The sequence below is a fragment of the Vulpes lagopus genome, chromosome 7, assembly GCF_018345385.1.
Source record: "Vulpes lagopus strain Blue_001 chromosome 7, ASM1834538v1, whole genome shotgun sequence".
In the NCBI taxonomy this organism is placed as follows: Eukaryota; Metazoa; Chordata; class Mammalia; order Carnivora; family Canidae; genus Vulpes; species Vulpes lagopus.
In genome coordinates this window covers 130,860,799-130,882,378 of record NC_054830.1, presented here as the reverse complement: position 1 = coordinate 130,882,378, position 21,580 = coordinate 130,860,799, and the positions used below count along the sequence as shown (strand labels likewise).

The 21,580-nt window shown below is 47.5% G+C and overlaps 1 long non-coding RNA gene and 1 pseudogene across 1 annotated transcript; one reads left to right on the top strand and one right to left on the bottom strand.

The window, feature by feature from the left end:
* LOC121494814 overlaps positions 1 to 21,580 on the top strand; it is a 95,796-nt pseudogene that overhangs the window by 12,983 nt on the left and 61,233 nt on the right.
* On the bottom strand, positions 225 to 19,800 carry LOC121494815. The gene is made up of 3 exons (XR_005988875.1): positions 19,746 to 19,800; positions 17,517 to 17,624; positions 225 to 919 (listed from the first exon to the last, which is right to left on the bottom strand). It is a non-coding gene; the product is annotated as an uncharacterized LOC121494815 (long non-coding RNA).

Genomic DNA, 21,580 nt, shown 5'->3' with positions numbered 1-21,580 from the left:
TTCAAGGCACCCCGATATGTTCTCTTCTATTTTGCTTCAGTAAAATGCTGTTCAAGATCTGCTGGTGTGATCGCAGCCCTCATTAACCCGTCATTAGCTGGTCATTGTTTGGTTTGAGGAACACCGCCTGCCCTAATGGGATCTTCAAGGCACCGTGGAACCCCTTCCCTCCCTCTCTGGTCCTGAACTTGAACCATAGATCCCGCAGAGGAAGGATGGTAAGTGTGCTGTCGGCGTTGTGCAAGCAGCTCTTTTATCATGGTGCTGAATACAGCACCTACTTACATCTCTGCTGAGTAGATAGCGAATGAACAAACCCAACAAATTGCAGCCATCAAGTCCTGCTGATTTTTTTTTTAAAGATTTTATTTATTTATTAGATACAGAGAGAGAGAGGGGTGGTGGTGGTGCAGAGACACAGGCAGAGGGAGAACCAGTCTCCATGCAGGGAGCCTGACGGGGGGCTCAGTCCTGGGTCTCCAGGTCACGCTCCGGGCGGAAGGCGGCGCCAAACCGCTAGCCACCGGGGCTGTTCCCTGCTGATTTTTATCTCTAAATCTAGGCAACCTTCTCTATCTCTGTTCCTGCCATCCCAGATCTGACCCCTTCAGCTTTCAACTGGACACAAAGTTTCCTAAAGGGTAATTTGCACTCATTTCAGTCCATCCTGCAGCCACCAGAACCATCTGCCTGAAATGGAAGTTTGATACACTTGTGCCAGGCTGTTGCCTCTATACCTTTGGGCATATTCTCCCACCTGGAAAGGTTTTGTCTCACTTCTTCATTCAGATTTACTTATCGTTCAGGTCTCTGCCCAGGCATAATCTGGGCTGGGCCCAGGCTGTGTTAGCACCCCAACTGTGTCACTTTTCTGTGACCATGGATTAGTTTTCTAATAACTGTGCTGCCACATCTCCATCTGCAAAATAAAGACGGTAGCACACACGTTAGGATTGCTGTGACGCTGGAATAGTTGACATCTGTAAAGTAATTAGAACAGTACCCAGTGGGGTTTTCTTTTTATTCCTATCACCTACCATAATATTCCTTTCCTGTAGTAGATGAACCATAGAATAAACTTACCCCATCTCTTGTTAGCATCACTAGATTAGGACCCTGTGGTGAAAAGTAGTATCTGTCGTTTAGTGGTTCTGAGAGCCTTCTTGGAGAGGGAGGAAGTTGAAACCCAGGCCTGACCTGACTACAGGGGGATACCTATTGGGAGAGTTTGTTAGGAAACTAACAAGTAAGTTCCCAGTATACAATCTGGGAGCCTTCCTAGAGGTCCTGACTGAGTCTGAGGAGCCATGAGGGGAAGTCTGAGCAACAAGAACTGGAACTATGTTTCAGGGCTGGAATACTTTCCCATTTCTGAATGCAGGTTCTACCCTACACATGGAACCATAGAGGAAGCAGCTGGGGAGCAGAACAAGAAAAGAGGGCGCTGCTCAGGAGCAAATTCTTGCCTGCCCTGGGGGTGAGGGTTGGGGGTGGGGGAGGCTGAACCTATGCAGGAAGAAGGAGAGCTGAAAGAGGAAAAGAGCAAGGGGGAACATGTACAGGGAGAGGATGCTGAGAGAAGGCTGGAGGAGGTGTCTTGGAGGAACTGGTAAGACTGAAAAGGAGCATATAGTGGACACCCATTCTGAAGAATAGGTGTATAAGAGAACCTTTAATACCTATTTCTTTTACCTTTCTTTCTCTTCTAGATGATCCTTCCTCAAATCCAAGTACAAGCTGGAAGGGGCTTTCTTCATATTCCCTCAGGTTGTTGTAAAGCTTATCTGATCTTTTCCAGGATAGAAGAGAGCCTTGGTTTTAAGACCTCTTGGAACCAAGCATTGCTGCAACAAAGCATGCTCCTATTTGTAGGAGGACTGCTAGCCATCTCCTGAATCCAAGTTGGAGCTGTAGGTTGTCAGAGCAGATCACCTGGCACACCCAGGGCATCAGGCCATGGGCTTTGGGCTACTGGGGAAATGGCAGCAGTGGGGGTGCTCAGGAGCTGGAACTTAGCAATATTGGTAGCTGCCTGTGTATTTTTCACAGGACTTTCAGAAAATTTATCCGTGGAAACTCACATCAGCTTTTTTTTTTTTTTTTTTTTTTAAGATTTTATCTTTAAGTAATCTCTACACCCAAGGTGGGGCTTGAACTCACAACGCCAAGATCAAGAGTTGTATACTCTTCTCACCAAGCCAGCCAGACACCCTTCACATCAGCTTTTTTTAGGCTGGAGAAGTGCGCACATGAGTTCAGCTGCAGATAATTAAATTCTAGTTTATGGTGATGAGGCAAAGCCCTTGCCTCACAGACACTGGGGACCATCTGTCAGAGGTAATAGGCAGTTTAGCATTGGCTAAGTTGTGTAGGGGTTGGCAAATCTGGCCCTCAGTTTCTTTTTGTAAGTCCTAAGAAGTTAAAAATGGTTTTAAATTTTAAAGGATTTGTAAAAAACTAAGACGAATATGTGAATGGAGACTGTAACTGGCCAGAAAAATATAAAATATTTACTATCTCATACTTTACAGAAAGAATTTGCTGATGTCTGGGCTAGGAGGCATGGAATAGAGGACCTCCAGAGTGCCTTTTGATGTTGGGATTCTGGCTTGTTTCTTCCACCTGGGTTCAAGAGTCAGGGTTTTCCTCTACTCTCAGCACTCCCCTCTTGAGTCAGATTCCAAAATTACTGGCTGGACAGGATGAATGTAACCAGTGGATTGGGTCTTGAGTCTAGTTGTGGGTGGTTTTCCCGTTATACACTCCAGAAATAACTGCTGGTTCTTTCTCTCTGCTCCACTTGAAATGTAACATCGATACAGAAATGCATAAATCATAAATTTATAGTCCTCAAAAAATTCAAAGTGTACATCCAGAGCAAGAAATGGAGCACCCCTAGAAATCCCATGTCCACTTCCACTCATTCTCCACAGCAGGCAAGCACTATCCTCACTTCTTTAGCCACAGATTAGTTTTGACTTTTTTGTGAACTTCACAGAAATGGAACATACAGTATATGCTTTTATGCTTGGCTTCTTTCATTTTACTTAATGTCCAGGAGATTCATCCATGCCATTGTAATAAATTCTTCATTCCAATTTGCTACAAACATTCCATTGTGTAAGTAGAGCGGATTTGTATGTCTGTTCTTCACTGATGGGCATTTCATTTTGGGGCTATGATGAACAGTGCTTTGAACACTTGAATTTGTCACTGGGTGAACATAAGTTTGCATTTTCTTCTCCTGGGCATAAGATTTAGGAGTGGAGTTAGTGAGTCAAAGAGATACATATGTTTTTAGTACATCTGACTTAACTATTATTTAAACTTTGGAATTAAGAGCTCCCTGCACTTTGGTTATTTCACTGGGATGGGTTGTGCTGGACAAGAGTGGGACACTGAGGCTGAGTGAGAGGCTATAACTAGGCCACTGGAGTGCTACCCCAGGCCTCTCTTTGCTGGACATTTCCCCAGAGTAGACCAGGCCAGCTGGCATGAGACACCATACCTCAGGCAGCACGCAGACTCAAGGATCTCAGGAGCAGCATGTTCTCATCATCAGAAACTTTAGGGGAGACCTCAAATTTAGCCCGTCCGCCAACTCATTTCTCTCAAGGGCCTTCTCTTCTCCTCACTTTCTGCCTAGCTAGCCTTCACAATTGAAGATGATGAGTTCCAGGCACCTCATCTCCTGATGGGGATAAAGGCTGGATGGAGGACAGGTGATTCAGGACAGTTCACCCTGTGCCTTCTTCCCTGGTGCTCAGGCAGAGAAAAGCAGGGAGGCTGTGTGTCAGAATCTGCTGGAGAGCTCCTGAGAAGAACCTCCCTGGCCCCCGACCCAGCCCCATCTGATACATGGTCAGGCAGGGGCCTAACCTGGGTAAGACTCACCTGGGAGCCTGCAGGATTCTTGCCCCACCAATATTCCCAGACACTCCCCAGCTCCCTCCCGCTGTCTGTCTTCTCTGTTTCTGCCCAGGCAAATGCCTCAGGACGTGGTTGCAAGGATCTATTCTGCCTTCTCTCTGAGTTGGTGCTGTGAGCAGAAAGTGGATTTTTGTACAGCCTTCCTCTTCCTTAACTCAGGACCAACTTCTCTTCCATCCCCACAGCAATGCTTTGACTCTCTGAGTCTCTTCCTGTCCTGGACTTGCTCTAGTATGTGGCTTTGTCAACACAGCCCGCAAGCAGGCCTGGAGAAGCCTGGCTGATGGTCAGCCATTTGACATAGGGAGCTGGTAGGCTGATTGATTCCCTTCTCTCCCGCTGTTTGCCTTGAGGTGACGCTGTGTGATTCCATTCTGGAACTTTCTATTCAGTTGTGTGGCAATATAGGGACGAGGCTAAAAAGACACCAGTGAAACAGCCCGTGTCTTCAATATTTACATTGGTCTGTGAGCTTCTTCAGGAAGTTAGAAGAAAAAAAAAAGACTAACCCTTCCTGCTGACCTTTGTTGCTGGCCAGACCCTGACTGCCTGGACATGCTCTGGAGATACCCCAGAGACATATGCTGTGGGCATTGTGGGACCTCAGAGCAGGGATTTCTAGGAGGGTGGCTTGAGCACAAGTTTCAGAGAGTTCCTGGAGGCTGTAGGGGCATGGGCATAGCATTTTGGGTTTGGAGCAGTGCAGTTACTTGAGGAGACTAAGGCTGCATTGGAGATGGCTTGTAAGAAAGCCTTATATTTGGGGACACCTAGGTGGTGCAGTTGGTTAAGCATCTAGTTCTTGGATTCTGTTGAGGTTGTGATCTCGGGGTTGTGGGATTGAGCCCTGCATTGGGCTCTGTGCTCAGTGTGGAGTCTGTTTCAAATTTTCCCTCTCTCTCCCCCTCCTGCTCATGTGCTCTCTCTCTCTCTCTCTCTCTCTCAAATACATAACCTTTAAAAAAAGAAAAGAGAAAGCCTTGTGTTTGGTGGGCATAGAATCTAATATCATTCACTGAATATTAATTATTTATTAATCAATGCATTCATTCCTTTGACATATCATCACAAAGCATGGTTCCAGCTAGGGTACAATAAATTCTGTCCTAAATATGGTGGCCTAAAAAACGTTGTGGTCTGGGACCAGACTTCAGAGGGTTAGCATGTAGGGTTTGTCTCATTGTAGGGGTATGTCAGGGAATCCTGAGGACTAGAAGTCTGATGTATCATTCCTCCCACAGGGGAGACATCCTGGTCCCTGTGAGCAAGGGGATGGTCTGCAGGTGGAGATCCCATCGTTATGAGCCAAGGCCAGCCCAGTGTGGGCTGAGAGAGGGAAGCAGTTCTCAGGAGCAGCTAGTGGAAGTGATGTCCTGCTGGGTGAGAAGGATGCTTTTCCTGCAGGTCTGCAATTTTTTGCAAAGCTGTCATCCTGCCCCTGCCAGGTTTGTAAGCCCCTTTACTGCTTCCAAGGGTGCCCAGAGCCCTCCTCACTTTCCTTCCTGCCTCTGTCCACTGCTAAGAGACTGTGGCAGCTATCTGGGGGCTTCCAGGAATACTCAAGGCTAAAACAAACTCCCTCTGTGTTTGCCTTCTGTCCTGTGATAAGCTTCTCTCCTGGCAGGAGTGCTGAGGAAAGAACCAGGGAGGCAGGCAGGCATCTGGGCTGGTCCAGCTGGGCCAAGGGACCCTGTCTTTGGTTGAGACCACTGACCAGCCATTGCTCAGGATAGGAGCAAGGCCTGGGTTAGAGCAGACTGCCATACTTTCTGGGCCTGTTCATCTCTCTGTGAAATTAGACTCAGGATTCTCAAGTTCACTTCTGATCTAGCTGTGGGGTATGGAGTGCTGATTGAAGGATGTTCCTTTGCTTCAGCTTTTGCAGGTGCCACAGTTGAACAAATTTATGCTTGGGGTATGGGTGGAAGGTGAGGGTGAGAGGGAGAGAGGTGCAGTGGAGAGAATAGATATCCTGGACAGGAGGAACTCTAATGTGAGAGGCAGAGGGAGGCAGTATGATGGTGGGGGTTGTAGGGGACTGAGAGTATCAAATTAGCAGGGGTTTGTAGAGATGCTTTACATCTCGACCTTAAGGTCTAAAATATATTCTATGGTTCCATGGGCAAAACACTGAAGTAGCCTGTAAGAGAAATATGAAACAAGATAAAGCCTTGGGATGCTCAGTTTCCAAGATCTCATAATCCAGTTACAGAGCAGATACTCCCTGAAGATCCCTCCCTTTGGCAGCAGGAAGACCAGATTCTGCCAGGGGTGTGAACTGTTCTAGCAGAGGAAGGACAAAACAGGACTCAGGAAAGGGGAGAACAGCCTCTCCACCATCTGCTTCTCCACAAATAGACTAGGCCTTCACCCTGCCTCAGGGAAGTTTTGACCTTTGCTCAGGAGGCCCTAAGTACATCTTTGGGGACCATTACAGGCACTCATGCCCTTCCATTGGTGAGGGCCAGACCCACTTTGTGCTCCAACTTTTACACTGTACTGTAAGACAACTGTAAAAATAAAACCTTTATTGCCACAAAACCTTAATACAGGTCCACAGCCTTTACCTGAAACCCTTGAGGCCAGACACATTTAAGAATATAGAATTGTTTGGGCTTTAGAAAGTGCCAAGGTGCAGATGCTGAACATTACATAACATCTCCAGAAGTTGTCTGGGGTGACACTCCATAATCAAAGACTTACGTGGAAAATTGTGAAAAGGCACACTGGTTGGGTTTTGATTCCAGAATTAGGAAGAAACTTCTGGTTTTGAGTTTTGGATTTCAGAACTGAAAAAAGGGATTGCAGACCTTTACTTACATGCCCATTTACAGAATGACACTGTTTCGGTGCAATGATGAGGTGCCCAGCCCAGACGGTAGCCAGACTTCCTGACCTCATGTCCTGGCTCTGGCATGAACCAGCCATAGGACCTTTGGCTTCAATTTCCTCTCCTATAGTAGAGGATTATTCTGTACAGGAGTGCCATGATGATTGAAAGCTTAGTACATGTAAAGTGTTAAGAACGCTGCTTTGTATGCATGGATTATCATGGCCTCATGAAGCCTGGCAGACAGACATTTAATACACATTTTGAGTACAATCATATAGTTAGATTACTGCTGAGGCCATTCAGGCCACCAGGGCAGGTTTAACTATTTCTTAGTATCACAAATCTTTCATATTCTTGGGCTTGCGGCATTAGAGGGATGCAGACATGTAGGCTTTAGAAGTCCCAAAAGAGGCTCCAGCCTTGGGTCCTTTTTGAGAGTGGAGTGGCCCTGCTGCTGTGGTTCTGGAGTCTTCTCTCCTAGCACATCAGGTGGCCATGAGACTGGAACTGCTTTCTCAATAAACGATAATCTGTGTGCCTAGGAGATTCTTGTTCACAAAGGAGACATGGGGTTTCTGAATCACTGAAACTTCAGAGGTGAGGCACCTGGACCATCCCCAGACATACTCTCTCTCTCTTTTTTTTAAAATTTAATTACATTTGCAAACATTAGTATAACACCCAGTGCTCATTGCTTCACATGCCGTCTTTACTGCCCATCACCCAGTTACCCCATTCCCCACCCTTCCACAATTTTGTTTCCCAGAGTTAGGAGTTTCTCATGGTTTGTCTTCCTTCCTGATTTTTCACCACTCAGTTTCCCCTCCTTCTCTTATGGTCCTTTCACTATTTCTTATATTCCACATATGAGTGAAACCATATGATAATTGTTTTCTCCAACTGACTTATTTCACTCACTATAATACCCTCCACTTCCATCCATGCCAATGTAAATGGTATATATTCATCCTTTCTGATGGCTAATATTCCATTGTATACATATACTATATCTTCTGTATTTATTCATCTGTCAAAGGACAATGTGTCTCCTGCCAGTTTGGCTATTGTGGACAGTGCTCCTCCAAACATTGGGGTGCAGGTGTCCCGGCGTTTCACTACATCTGTATCCGTGGGGTAAATACCTAATAGTGCAATTACTGGGTCGTAGGGTAGTTCTATTTTTAACTTCTTGAGGAGCCTCCACACTGTTTCCTGAGTGGCTGCAACAGCTTGCATTCCCATCAACAGTGTTTAAGAGTATAACATTTGTTTGTTTGCCAACATTTGTTTCCTCTCTTGTTCATTTTAGCCATTCTCATTGGTGTAAAGTGGTATCTCATGGTGGTTGATTTGTATTTTCCTGATGACAAGTGATGTGGCGCATTTTTTCATGTGTCTGTTGGCCATGTGTATGTCTTCTATGCAGAAATGTCTGTTCTGCTCATTTCTTGACTGAATTGTTTGTTTTTTGGTTGTTGATTTGCTAAGTTCTTTATAGATCTTGGATACTAGCCCTTTATCTGATATGTTATTGCAAATATCTTATCCCAATTCATAGATTGCCTTTTAGTTTTGTTCACTGTTTCTTTTGCTGTGTAGAAGTGTTTTATCTTGATGGAGTGCTAATAGTCCATTTTTGCCTTTGTTTCCCTTGCCTTGGAGATGTGTCTTGCAAGAAGTTGCTGTGGCCAGATTCAAAAAAGGTGTTGACTGTGGATTTTGACGGGTTCTTGTCTCACATTTTGATCTTTCATCCATTTTGAGTTTATCTTTGTGTATAGTATAAGAGAGTGGTCTAGTTTCATTCTTCTGCATGTGGCTGTTCAATTTCCCCAACACCATTTATTGAAGAGGCTATCTTTTTTCCATTGGATATTCTTTCTTGCTTGGTCAAATACTAGATGACCATAGAGTTGAGGATCCATTTCTGGGTTTTCTATTCCTTTCCATTAATCTGTGTGTTGGTTTTTGTGCCAGTTCCATGCTGTCTTGATGATCACAGCTTTGTAATATAGCTTGAAGTCAAGCATTGTGATGCCTCAAGCTTTGGTTATTTTTTTCAACATTCCTCTGGCTATTCGGGGTCTTTTCTGGTTCCATACAAATCTTAGGATTATTTGTTCCAACTCTGTGAAGAAAGTTGATGGTATTTTGATAGGGATTGCATTGACCGTGTAAATTGCCCTATTTTGTTGAGTTCTGCTCTAATCTTTATTATTTCTCTTCTCCTGTTTGGTTTAGGCTTTATTTGCTGTTCTTTCTCCAGCTCCTTTAGGTGCGAGTTTAGCTTGTATATTTGAGATTTTTCTAATTTTTGAGAGAGGCTTGTATTGCTATGTACTTCCCCCTTAGGACTGCCTTTGCTGTATCCCAAATGTTTTGAACAGTTGTGATTTCATTTTTGTTAGTTTCTATTAGTCTTTTTAATTCTTCTCTAATATCCTGGTTAACCCTTTCATTTTTTTAGGAGGATGCTCTTTAATCTTCAAGCATTTGAGTTCTGTTCACATTTCTTCTTGTGATTGAGTTCTAGTTTTAACTCATTGTGGTCTGAAAATATGCAGGAATAATCCCAGTCTTTTGGTATCAGTTGAGACCTGATTTGTGACCCAGTATGTGGTCTGTTCAGGAGAAAGTTCCATATACTTCTGAGAAGAATGTGTATTCAGTTGCATTAGGATGGAATGTTCTGTATATATCTGTGAAATCCATCTGGTCCACTGTATCATTCAAAGCAAGCCCTTGTTTCTTTGTTGATATTCTGCTTAGAAGATCTGTTCTTTTCTGAGACTGGAGTGAAGTCTCCTACTACATTAATAGTTGTGTTTCTTTACTTTGGTTATCAATTGGTTGATATAATGGCTGCTCCCACATTAGAGGCATAAATATTCATAATTATTAGGTCCTTTTGTTGGATAGACTGATTAAGTATAATATTGTATCCCTCTTCAACTCTTACTACAGTCTTTGGTATAAAATCTAATTTATCTGATATGAGGATTGCTACCCCAGCCTTCTTTTGAGGTCCATTTGTATGTTAAATGGTTCTCCACCCCCTCATTTTCAATCTGAAGGTGTCTTTATGTCTAAAATGTGTCTCTTGTAGACAGCACATATATGGGTCTTGCTTTTTTATCCAGTCTGAAACCCTGCATCTTTTGATGGGATCATTAAGCCCATTCACCTTCAGAGTTACTATTGAAAGATATGAATTTAGTGTCATCATAATACCTATTCAGTCCCTGTTTTTGTGGATTATTTCTTTGGGCTACCTCTTTCTGTTACAGGGTCCCCCTTAATATTTCTTGGAGAGCTGTTTTGGTGGTTACATATTCTTTCAGTTTCTGCCTATCTTGGAAGCTTTTTATCTCTCCTATTCTGAATGAGAGCCTTCATAAAGTATTCTTGGCTGCAGGTTCTTCTCATTTAGGACCCTGACTATATCCTGCTAGCCCTTTCTGGCCTGCCAGGTCTCTGTGTAGAGGTCTGTTGTTAACTAATACTTCTCCCCATAAAGGTTAGGGATCTCTTGTCTCTTGCTGCTTTAAGGATCTTCTCTGTATCTTTGGAATTTGCAAGTTTCACTATTAAATGTCGAGGTGTTGAATGATTTTTATTGATTTTGGGGGGGAACCTCTCTATCTCCTGGATCTGAATGCCTGTTTCCCTCCCCAAGTTAGGGAAGTTCTCAGCTATGGTTTGTCAAATATGCTCTCTTGTCTTCTGTCCCTCTTGGCGGCCTCTGGAACCCCAATTAAACATAGATTTTTCCTTCTGAGGCTGTCATTTATTTCCCTTAACCTATCCTCATGGTATTTTAATGGTTTTTCTCTTTTTTCTTCAGCTTCCTTCTTTGCCATCAACTTGTCTTCTATGTCACTCACTCTTTCTTCTACCTCATTAACTCTTGTCGTTAATTTGGACTGCATCTCAGTTAATTGATATATTTTTTAAATTTATTTTTATGATAGTCACACACACACAGAGAGAGAGAGAGAGAGAGAGGCAGAGACACAGGCAGAGGGAGAAGCAGGCTCCATGCACCGGGAGCCCAACGTGGGATTCGATCCCGGGTCTCCAGGATCGCGCCCTGGGCCAAAGGCAGGTGCCAAACTGCTGTGCCACCCAGGGATCCCAGTTAATTGATTTTTAATTTCGGCCTGATTAGATCTAAATTCTGCAGTCATGAAGTCTCTTGAATCCTTTATGCTTTTTTCTAGAGCCACCAGTAGCTTTATAATTGTGCTTCTGAATTGGCTTTCTGACATTGAATTGTAATCCAAATTTTGTAACTTTGTGGGAGAGATTACCATTCCTGATTCTTTCTTTTGTGGTTTTTCCTTCTAGTCATTTTGCTCAGTGCAGAGTGGCCAAAAACAAGTTGTACTGGAAAAAGGAGAAAAAGAGATAGAGGGAAAAAAAGCGGGGGGGGGGGGGGGGGGGGGAGGGGAACAAACAGAAAACAAAAAACAAGGGGGAATATCCTCTGATTTTATATACTGTAGATCCCTCGACTTCCCCTGAGACTTTCCAGCGCTGCTTGGTCAAGAACTTGCTCTTCCCCTGTCCTTCCAGCTGGTCTTCTGGAGGTGGGGCCTGCTGCGCTGATTCTCCGGTGTGTGTACCTGGCGGAGCTGCCCAGCCCCCTGCCAGGTGCACGGCTCAGGGGGAGCTATTTATCCTGTGAGGCCCCTGCTCCCTGGCGGCCCTGCTCAGACCCAGGTACAAGGTGACACCAGGGGGAGCAACAACAGTGGCGGCGGCCAGCTCTCCAGCTTTGGAGTCAGCTCCCGCAGTAACTACTGCAGCTCCCAGTCCGCAGGAGCCTGGATGCTCCGGGGGCGGGGGTGGGGGTGGGGCACCGATCTGCACAGCTCGGGCCCCCCCGGCGGCAGGAGCATCCTTGCTGCCCTGTGTCCTCCCGGCCTCCGCCAGTCCCCGGGGAGCACCGGATCTTGGGTTGTATCCCCCAGCGCTCTGGGCTCCGGAGCCTGCACTGCTGGAATTGCACTCCGGGCCGCGCAGCCCCCCTCCCAGCGTAGCCGCCACCTGAGCCGCCCTGGAGCTGCTCCCGGCCCCACGGGGAGCGCGCTGCAGCCCTTTGGGGAGCTCGGCCTGTGGTGTGTGGCGGGCTCTCCCCCGGATTGCAGTTCCTCTGGTAGTGCCCCTGGGAGCCTGAGGGCATCTCTGCCACTCCTGGGATCCTGCCCGAGTTCCCTGTGAGCACTTTTCCGACCGGGAAGATTGGTAAAGTTCCTGCTTCTCCGGGACTGGGCTTTCCTGTCCTGGGGGAAGTCGCTGCCCGGCCTTAGCCCGGCTCCTCGCGGGGCCCCTCCCCCTTGGATGCTTTTTAATTTTTTTTTTTTTCCGTCTTCCTACTTTTTTTTTTTTTTTAAAGATTTTATTTATTTATTCATGAGAGACACAGAGAGAGAGAGAGAGGCAGAGACACAGGCAGAGGGAGAAGCAGGCTCCATGCAGGGAGCCCGATGTGGGACTCGATCCCCGGTCTTCAGGATCACACCCCATAACGCAACGCTAAACCACTGCGCCACCGGGGCTGCCCTCCGTCTTCCTACCTTGATAGAAGGCTGAACTCTTCTCACTGTAGCATTCCAGCTGTTCTCTCTTTAAATCTCAGGCTGAATTTGTAGGTTTTCTGGATGATTTGAAGGTAATCTAGGTAATTTGGTGGGGACAGGTGACTTGGGGACCCTACTCTTCCGCTATCTTGCCCCGCCTCCTGTTAGTGACTCTGGGAGACTGGAGGCTCCGCTGCCCCTCCTGCGATTTTGCCCGATTTCCCTGCTGAGCGCCTTTCTGTCGGGGAAGAACCCGGTGCGGATTTTTAAAGTTCCTGCTTCTCTGTGCTTTCCTGTCCCGGGAGGCCTTTGCTGCTTGGCCTTAGCCCGGCCCCTCCCCCACTGCTTCTTTTTAATTTTTTTTTCCGTCTTCCTACCTTGATAGAAGGCTGAACTCTTCTCACTGTAGCATTCCAGCTGTTCTCTCTTTAAATCTCAGGTCAAATTTATAGGTTTTCAGGATGATTTGAAAGTTATCTAGGTAAGTTGGTGGGAACAGGTGACTTGGGGACCCTACTCTGCCATCTTGCCCCGCCCCTCCTAAATAAATCTTTTTAAAAAAGGTTTTTCTCAAATGCTCTTTTCTCAGTGAAGCCTTCCTTGGCCACTCTATTAAATATTTACACCCCCAGCACTCCCCAGTTTTTCTCTGTCTCTCTCCTGTAATGTCAGTTCCCTAAGGGCAGAGATTTCTCTAAGGATCCTTGTGCCTTCCCAGCCTAGAACAGCTTCTGGAACACAATAGGTGCTCAACATTTGAGTATTCAAGTGTGAAAGGAGGAGTCAAATGCATTTCCACACTCATAGCTCAGTTTAAGCTCCATTGTAACCACAGCAAACTCTGCCTAGGCCCTTTGTACCTGCAGTTCCTTCTGCCTCAGGCTGCTCCCTCTTCTCTCAACCAATTTGTCTTATCCCTCAGGTTGCAGCTCAGGTGTCCCTTCCTTCAGGGCGCTCTCCTGATTCCACCCTGATATCCCTCAGAACAATCTCTGTGCTCCCTGGGAAACTGTGGACTGAGTGAGGGCAGGCAATACACCTGTCACCACTGTTTCCATGGGTCTTGGGAAGAACATCATGCTTGGCACACAGAGGACACTGACTGCATTTATCAAGTTGGACAAAAAACCCCAAGAGCATGAAAGGCAATGGTGATGATTGCAGCTGTCATGTTTGCAGAGTAACCATTATGTGCCTTGTACTAAGTGCTTTTCATTCACTATCTCAGATGATCCTATGAAGTTGGTGTGTAATTGGCCCCATTTCACAGATGAAGGAACTGAGGCCCAAGGGAGGACGAGTAAAGCATCCAAAGTCATACACTAGAAAGAAAGGAGCCTGGATTCTCTCCCCAAAGCCTGTTTTTTCTAAGCTTAGGAAAAGGACAAGGAGCTCTCTTCTTGCACTGATGAAACCTTCTGTGAGGCAAGAGGGGTCAACATTGAAAGTGTTTGACTAAAGGGCTGATATCAGACCTGATATAGGTGTTCTGGGAAATGACTGACGCTCAGGGTGCTGTTTCCTTGTAAACCAGAGTTAAGATTAGTGGGGGTGCTCCTGGACTGGGAGCTGTGAACAGGCATGAAGGCCTTGAAAGGAACAGAGGCTGTGGCTTCTCTGTGCTAAAGTGACCCACCTGCTCCTTGGCTCTGATCTGTGGCAGCTATCTGTCCTGGGTGTGGGGGTGGGAAAGGGCCTGTGTCCTTGGGTAGTTGCCTCCTGGGTGGTGGGGAAGCCATGGATGTTGTACTTTCTATCCTGTCTCCTCCACAGCTAAGGGAGCACAGTGTGGTAGGCTGAATTCTGTCCCCCCCGCCCTCAAGATATCCCTGGAACCTATGAATGTTATCTTATATGGTAATAGGGGTTTTGGAGATGTGATTAAATTAAAGATCTTGAGATGGGGAGATTATCCTGGATTGTTTAGGCAGGCCCTAAATCTGTTGTTATGAAAGGGAACAGAGGGACATTCCATGACTATCAGAGAAGATGATGTGAAGATGTAACATGGCAGAGAAAAAGGCAGGAAGGTGCCATGAGCCAAGGAATGCAGCTCTAGAAGCTGGAAAAGGCAAGGAAATGGGTTCTTCCCGAGAGCCTTTGTAGGGAGCTGCCCTGCAGTACCTTAGTTTCTGCCCAGAGAAGCCCATTTTGGACTTCTGAACTCCAGAACCATAAGAGAATAAATGTATGTTATCATTAAGCTACCAAGTTGTGATCCTCTTGTTACAGCAGGTATTGAAAACAAATATACATCATATGAGATTGTTGTGTCTTTTGAGTTTGGTGGGTAGTTCTAACCCATGGGTTCTGGAGGTCCTGCCATCCTGAGACAGGAGGATGCACAGCCTGGGAAGGACAATGTCCTCGGAAAGCTGTGTCAGTCTTCAAGCTGCCACCAAGAGGGAGGCCTGAGGCCTGAGGGCTGCAGAGTAAGGGTGCAAGGACCCTGGTATTCCCACTGCCCAAGCAAAGAGGCCACGAAGGTGCTGAGATGCTCTTCCTTTGGTGTGGGAAGGTGGGAGAGAGCAAGTAATCCAAGTTTGGGCCTGCAGGAAAGGGAACACACACATCTGGTTGTTCTGTTGGGACAGGTACACAGTTTGCTTGCTAGGAAATATCACTATTAATGTTAGCTGCTTTAATGGCCAGTTACTTTTGGTTAAAAAGGAAGGGAAGTCTATCAATGTGTTTTTTTGTAAAGTTACAAAATAGTTCTAAAGCACTTAGGTGCCAGGCCCTGTCTCAAGCACTTTACAAAATTTTAGCTCAGGTAACTCTCACAACAATTTTATCAGGCAGGTACTATTGTGCTAATCTATGCAAGTTGGGGAAGCTGAGCCCCAAAAGGGGAGAGTCACCTGCCAAGCTCACACCAGTAGTGAAAAGGGCCAGAGTGCACACCCAGATTCTCAAGATGTCCCTTGGCCTGTACCTGCCCTTTGGCATGGTGACCAAAGTGGCATGAGAGGCCACAAAAGGCTGACACTGTGTGGCTGGCTGGGGACACATGAGCAGCCCTCTCCCCATGGCATCTCCCTACTCTCTGACCTCCACAGACCACCCTGGACATGGCTTAAATGAGCTCAGCTCTGCCCACCCTCACCCAGATGGCCAGGTGGGGCCCTCCCTGTTGCTCCACTCAGCAAGGACTTTCTGAGCCCCTGCTGTTTGTCTGGCCCTCTTGGAGGTTCTTGGGACGCTGGGAAGGCAGAACAGCTCCAAGTGCCTGCTCTTAGGAAGTTTATATGAACATAGGATAAGCAAGGTAAATGAATAAAACGTATGATGCACTGGACAGTGCTAAGTTCTGAGTGGAAAGAAAATAAAGCAGAGACATACAAAATGTTAGGGGTGGAGTTTAAAATTTTAGATAGAATTGGCAGGGAAGGGATCCCTGGGTGGCGCAGTGGTTTGGCGCCTGCCTTTGGCCCAGGGCGTGATCCTGGAGACCCGGGATCGAATCCCACGTCGGGCTCCCGGTGCATGGAGCCTGCTTCTCCCTCTGCCTGTGTCTCTGCCCCCCTCTCTCTCTCTCTCTGTGACTATCATAAATAAGATAAAATAAATTAAAAAAAAAAAACATTTAAAAAAGAATTGGCAGGGAAGACCCCCTCCCCAAGGAAGCTCTTGACTAAAGATCTGAAGGAGCCATCCATGTAAAGGTCTAGGAAAGAGCATTCTAGGTCTGCAGAAGGGAAAGCCAGTGGAAGGGTCCTGAGGCAGTAGTATTCTTCTGGTGTTCTGAGGCTTTTGCAATAATGTAGGAGAAAAATAAAATGGTAGTATGACTCAGTAGCTGTAGATGGTATCAGTAGGGGTGAGAGAAAGGGTTAAATCCCAAATCCTTCCTAGACTTGTCCAGATGGTATCTGGATGGCCTGGATGCAGTCTCTGGCCTACCCCCGCCCTACCATGGGGGCTCTGGTTTCAGGCATCTGCTCTGCCTTGGATTGTTTCACCCATGGTCTATACCCTGGCATCTGGTGCCCATCCTGGGAGTTAGAAACTATTTAAAGACAGGTTGATGACTGTGGCCCCTCGTTCAGCTGGCTTCCAGGTACTGCCTCCCACATAGCCAGTGAGGGGGCCACCATTCCTTCTTCCCTGAAAATCCTACTGCTGTCTACTCTACCTACTGGATGATCCTGGGAGCTCAGCTTGCTCTCTGTAGGGACTCATATGCTGCCCACACCTGTCTTTTTGCTCCAGGAGGCCGGGCTCTCCACCTGGCAGCACATGAGCATTAGCTGTGAACTGAGACTAGATTCCTACCTGCTAATTAGATCCAAAAGAGATCCTCATGCCTTGTGCTCCAGCCCAGAGTGAGGTAAAAGCAGCTGAGCCATCATCAGGTTACCTCTGTAGTTTTGGAGGTAACACCACTGCCAGGCTGGGATCAGTGCCAGGCACTGTGAGACCACAGCAGGGGGAGATGGGGGTCACATGGCAGGTGTCCAGAGGAATCTGCTCCTGTTGTGACATGGCTTAAGTAGCCACATGTCCATTGCTGTCTCAGGCCCTGCCTCAGCCACCCTTTCCTTCCTCACTGCTGCATCCTGGTCACTGAGCCACATCACCAGCCCCTCAAAAAGGGGTAGTCCTGCCCTCTTATGCACAGCTTCTCTCTTTGACTGTGGTGGGGAAGTGAGGTGCCCCGCCCCTTTCCTGTCTACCCCCCACCCCTGTGCAGAAGACCTTTTTGTGATCTACCTCCCTACAATCCATGTGGCATTGTCACTTTCTAGCTGTGTGGACTTATTCCACAGTTCCAGGCTTTGATTTCTTCACCAGTAAGAGAGGGCAATTACTTGACCTGCTCCACAGCACTGGAGGATTCAGTGAGGTAATAAAAATAAAGAAGGTATAGGCATGGAGGAAGGGTGCAGCAGATGTGATTTGCATAGCTTTAGTCCTTTCCTATCTGGAAGGGAGAGGTGGGCATGGGAAAAAGAGAATTGGAGTGTGTGTGTGTGTGTGGGGGGGGTGAGGGTGGGGAAAGATACTTGAGTAAAGCCCCCCAGGGCACCCCACTGAGGGTCTGGCCTCTCTGTCCCCCACCTGAGCAAAGACAGTCTACCAGATTCCCAGACTGAGGTACCCTCTTGTATGCTGGGGGCTCCTGGCCTCTGCCATCTTACCCCCTTTTCAGAAGATAGGCAGTGCCTTACCTCCAGGTCATGGCTTGTCTTCTAGCTTCAGGTTGGCTAGTTCTGCCATCACCACCTTCACTAAGGAAGCTGAGCCATTGGCTACCTCAGGCAGTCCCCAAGGACTCCCTGTAAGGGGGAAATGGAGGAGGGCAATGTGAATCTCAAGGCATAAATATCCTACACATCCTCATCTCTGCTTGGACAGATGGTATGAAATGACAAGGAGAGGTGTGTTGGAAGGGAAGAGGGACATGGGAGCCTTGTCTCAAGAATGACTGGAGAGCGCTGAATCCTAACCACTAGACTACCAGGGAGCGTCTCAAGAATGACTGGAAACTTCTTTAGCATGTGGGTGTAAAACCAACAGGGCTGAGTTCTGGGTCTTGGTGCCAGAGCTTTAGAAATATCCATTCATGGCTTTTTATTGCATTCCTGTGAGGTAGGCCCTGACTGTTTTCATTTAAGAGGGAAGCCAGGGCTGGTTTGCCCCTACCTCTGTCAGAGTTTTCCATCCAGCTGCTCCAGCACCTCCTGGCAGCCGTGACTATTCTGCTATTGACATGGATTTAGTTGGTTTGGAGGGAAGAGGAGAGGACACAAGCAGGCACTGAAACCTCCCCGCTAATGCTCATGTGCTGCCAGGTGGAGGGTCCAAGCCCACTTGGTTCTGCTGGTCCTGCCCAGCTCTGTCCACTTGCTCAGCTGTGCCGGCCCTTGCAATATTATTTGGCAAACATCTGTTGAGCACCTACTACAAGCCAGGCACTGAGCTAGGTGGGGGCGTATGTGGGGACAGAGAAACCAAGACAGTCATGGGCTGAAAAAGCTCAGGTCTGATAGGGAGGACATAATTGAACAAATAAATAAATAGGTCCAATAAGGTGAGCAAGGTTTATGAATGTTGTGGTGCAGGAAGTACCAGGTACCAGGAACACCCTGGGGTGAGAAGGTGTTGGGGTCAGGGGCCTTATAGGCCTGAAACCTGGAAGGGACCTCACCAGCTGTGAGTTAGGAGGCAGTGGGGTGGGTAAGGAAGAAAGCACATTCTAGGCTAGTGAAATTAGTGTGGTTCCAGGACCAGCTGCATCAGCATCACCTGGGAACTTGCTAGAAATGCAAATTCACAGGACCAAAACTAGCCCTATTGAATATGAAGCTCTGGGGGTGGGGTCCAGCTTTTTGTAGTTCAAAAAGCCATCTAGGTGATTCTGAAGTTTGAGCCACTTCAAACTGCCCCATGAAAGCCACTTCCTCATTCCCTAGCTTCTGAAGGGAAAGCCTGGCATCCAAGAGTGTTGTGATGGTGCCTGCCCCAAACCCCTGGCTACCTCCTTTCCATGTGCCATCTCTCTTCTATAGTTTGGTACGCTCTGGGGTTATCTCTCCACTCCTTCCCTCCTTCTTGGCTTGGGGTCGTGACTCCCTAGGTCAACCCTGGCCATTCTCTCCACAAGACTATAGGGTATATGTGCAAACATCCATAAGTATCCCTGTCACACAGAATCAGAATCACCTATAAGCCCCAATATTACACCCAGGAAGGGTTGGGGGGGAGGCGGCTGTATGAACTTGAAAACCAATACAGTCTTGGCCCAGAGATACAGTGGCTCATGCCCCTGGGTCCTGTTCCAAGAACCAACCCCCCTCTAATCTTTCTAGACATCCAAGGTGATTCTCCTTCAAGTGTTTTCCATGGGGAGCTGAGGGCTGAATCCTCCTGTAGGTCCATCCTGTTGACTTCAGGAGCATCAGCTTAGGGGGAAAAAAGAACCTCTTTACTTTCACTAATCTCTGGCTGAAATTTAGCTTTTCTTTTACAATGAATGAAGCAACAAAGCTCAGCAGAATTAGCAGGACCTGTGCTTTGGATTTGAACAGAAGCCACAGGTGCTTTTGAATCGCATGACAGTTGTTGCAGACACTTGGAAATACACTTTACTACTTCCAAATTCTGGGAATTGTTGCTATTTAGTGCATTATCTAATATTACCTTAAAAGCATACATAGTACATCTCACACATTCATATTTCTAGTTAAATATTTTTAATAGCTTTATAGAAACATAATTATATTTCTTTCTAATCTTATGTATTTCTATTTATTTATGTTTGTTTATTTAGAGAGCACACTAGTGGGAGAGGGGCAGAGAGAGAGGGAGAGTGAGAATCTTTTTTTTTTTTTTTAAGATTTTATTTATTTATTTGAGACAGAGCACAGGCAGAGAGAAAAAGCAGAGGGGGAGGGTACCTGAGTGGCTCAGTCAGTTAAGTGTCTGCCTTCAGCTCACGTCATGATCCCAGAGTCCTGGAATGGAGACCTGCATTAGATTCCCTGGTCAGTGGGGATCCCGCTTCTCCCTCTCCCTCTCCCTCTGCAGCTCCCCCTGCTTGTTATCTCTCTCTCTCAAATAAATAAATACAATCTTTAAAAAAAAAAAAGGCAGAGGGAAGCAGACTCTCCAGGCTGAAGTGGACCAATCCCAGGACCCTGGGATCATGACTTGAGCTGAAGGCATATGCTTAACCAGCTGAGGGAAATATGAATCTCAAGGCATAAACCACTGAGCCACCCAGTCTCTGAAAGTGAGACTCTTAAGGGGCTCCATCTCAGGACCCTATGATCATGACCTGAGTTGAAATCAAGAGTCTGAAGCTTACCGATTGAGCCACCCAGACACCCCCCTGTGTATTTCATCTTATGTATTAAAAACATTCTGAGGGCGCCTGGGTGGCTCAGTCAGTAAAGGGTCTGCCTTGGTTCAGCTCATGTATGATCCCAGGGTCCAGGGATGGAACCCAGCAACAGGCTCCCTGATCCTTGGGGAACCTGCTTCTTTCTCTCCCTCTGCAGCTCCGCCCTGCTTGTGCTTGCTCTAAATAAAATAATAATAAAAATAAAATAAAATAAAATAAAATAAATAAAATAAAATAAAATAAAATAAAATAAAATAAAATAAAATAAAAAATATTCTGAGACCGGGTCCAAGGCATAGAAAAGGTTAAGAACTTCGACTTTAGATCCTGCCACGAAGCGTCCTCTCAGGGCCCTATTTTAAATTTATAAATGGTAAATTGAGGATTGTTCTGAGTTGAATTGGCTTCTTGTATGTGAAGCACTTACAACAGAGAGTGGCGTGAGAGTGACCAGCAATTGTTACTAGGTGATGGTGGACACTTCCCTGTCTGTGCTAATAAATGTTATTGCATCTGTGGGTCCGGAAGGGGCGGGGCCCCATGGCAGGGGTGGGGGAATCCCCATGAGGTCAGGACCAGCTACAATGCCCAACGAATTTAAAACGGGAAAGAATGGAAATTCCGAGCCAGGTTAGAGCCCTCCTCGTTGCACCTCCTCGCCCAGCAACTACGCCAGGGGAAGCTCTGGGAACCCGAGAGACCCTGGCCAAGGCTCCAGGGACACCCGCCGTGAAGAGCGGGCGCTTGCCCGAGCCAGATGCCAGGAGACCTGCCCGCTCCCTAGATTCCTGCCCCACAGAACTTCCCCAGGGCTTGCCTGGAAGACCCCTACCAAGGAACTGAGCGGCGCCCGAGGACTCCCGAGAAGCTACGGCGTCGGCTGCATCCAGGCTGGGGTCACCGCCGGCTTCCCGCAGGACTAAGCCGGATCCGGGTGCACAGTGGGATGGGGGCTCTCAGCTAGGGCTCAGCACCTCCTGCGGTCTTGGGTCGGCTCTCCAACTCGCCATCCCGGTTCCCCAAACCCGGTGGCTTCCGACCGCTCCTGGCCTCCCCTGGCCCCACCAGCGCTCTGGTGGGCGACTCCTTGGTTTCTGCCCTGTCACCTGCTGCGCGCTCCGGCACTGATGGAGCAGCCTCAGCAGCAGCAGCCTGGCCCGCAGCGGCGTCCAGGCTCAGCCGGCCTGCGCTCAGCCCGGGACGTAGGTCTCGGCGGAGTGGGTCCTCAGCCCCCCGGGGGTGGGGGTGGGGGTGGGGGTGGGGGTGGGCTCCGCGCCAGCCCCCGAGGCAGCGCTCGGTGTTACGCAGGTGGCGTACCAGCGACCTCAGCCGACCAGGCCCCGCTGGCGGCCCAGCCCCGCCCGACTCAGGCTCCCTCTGGGTTCCCGC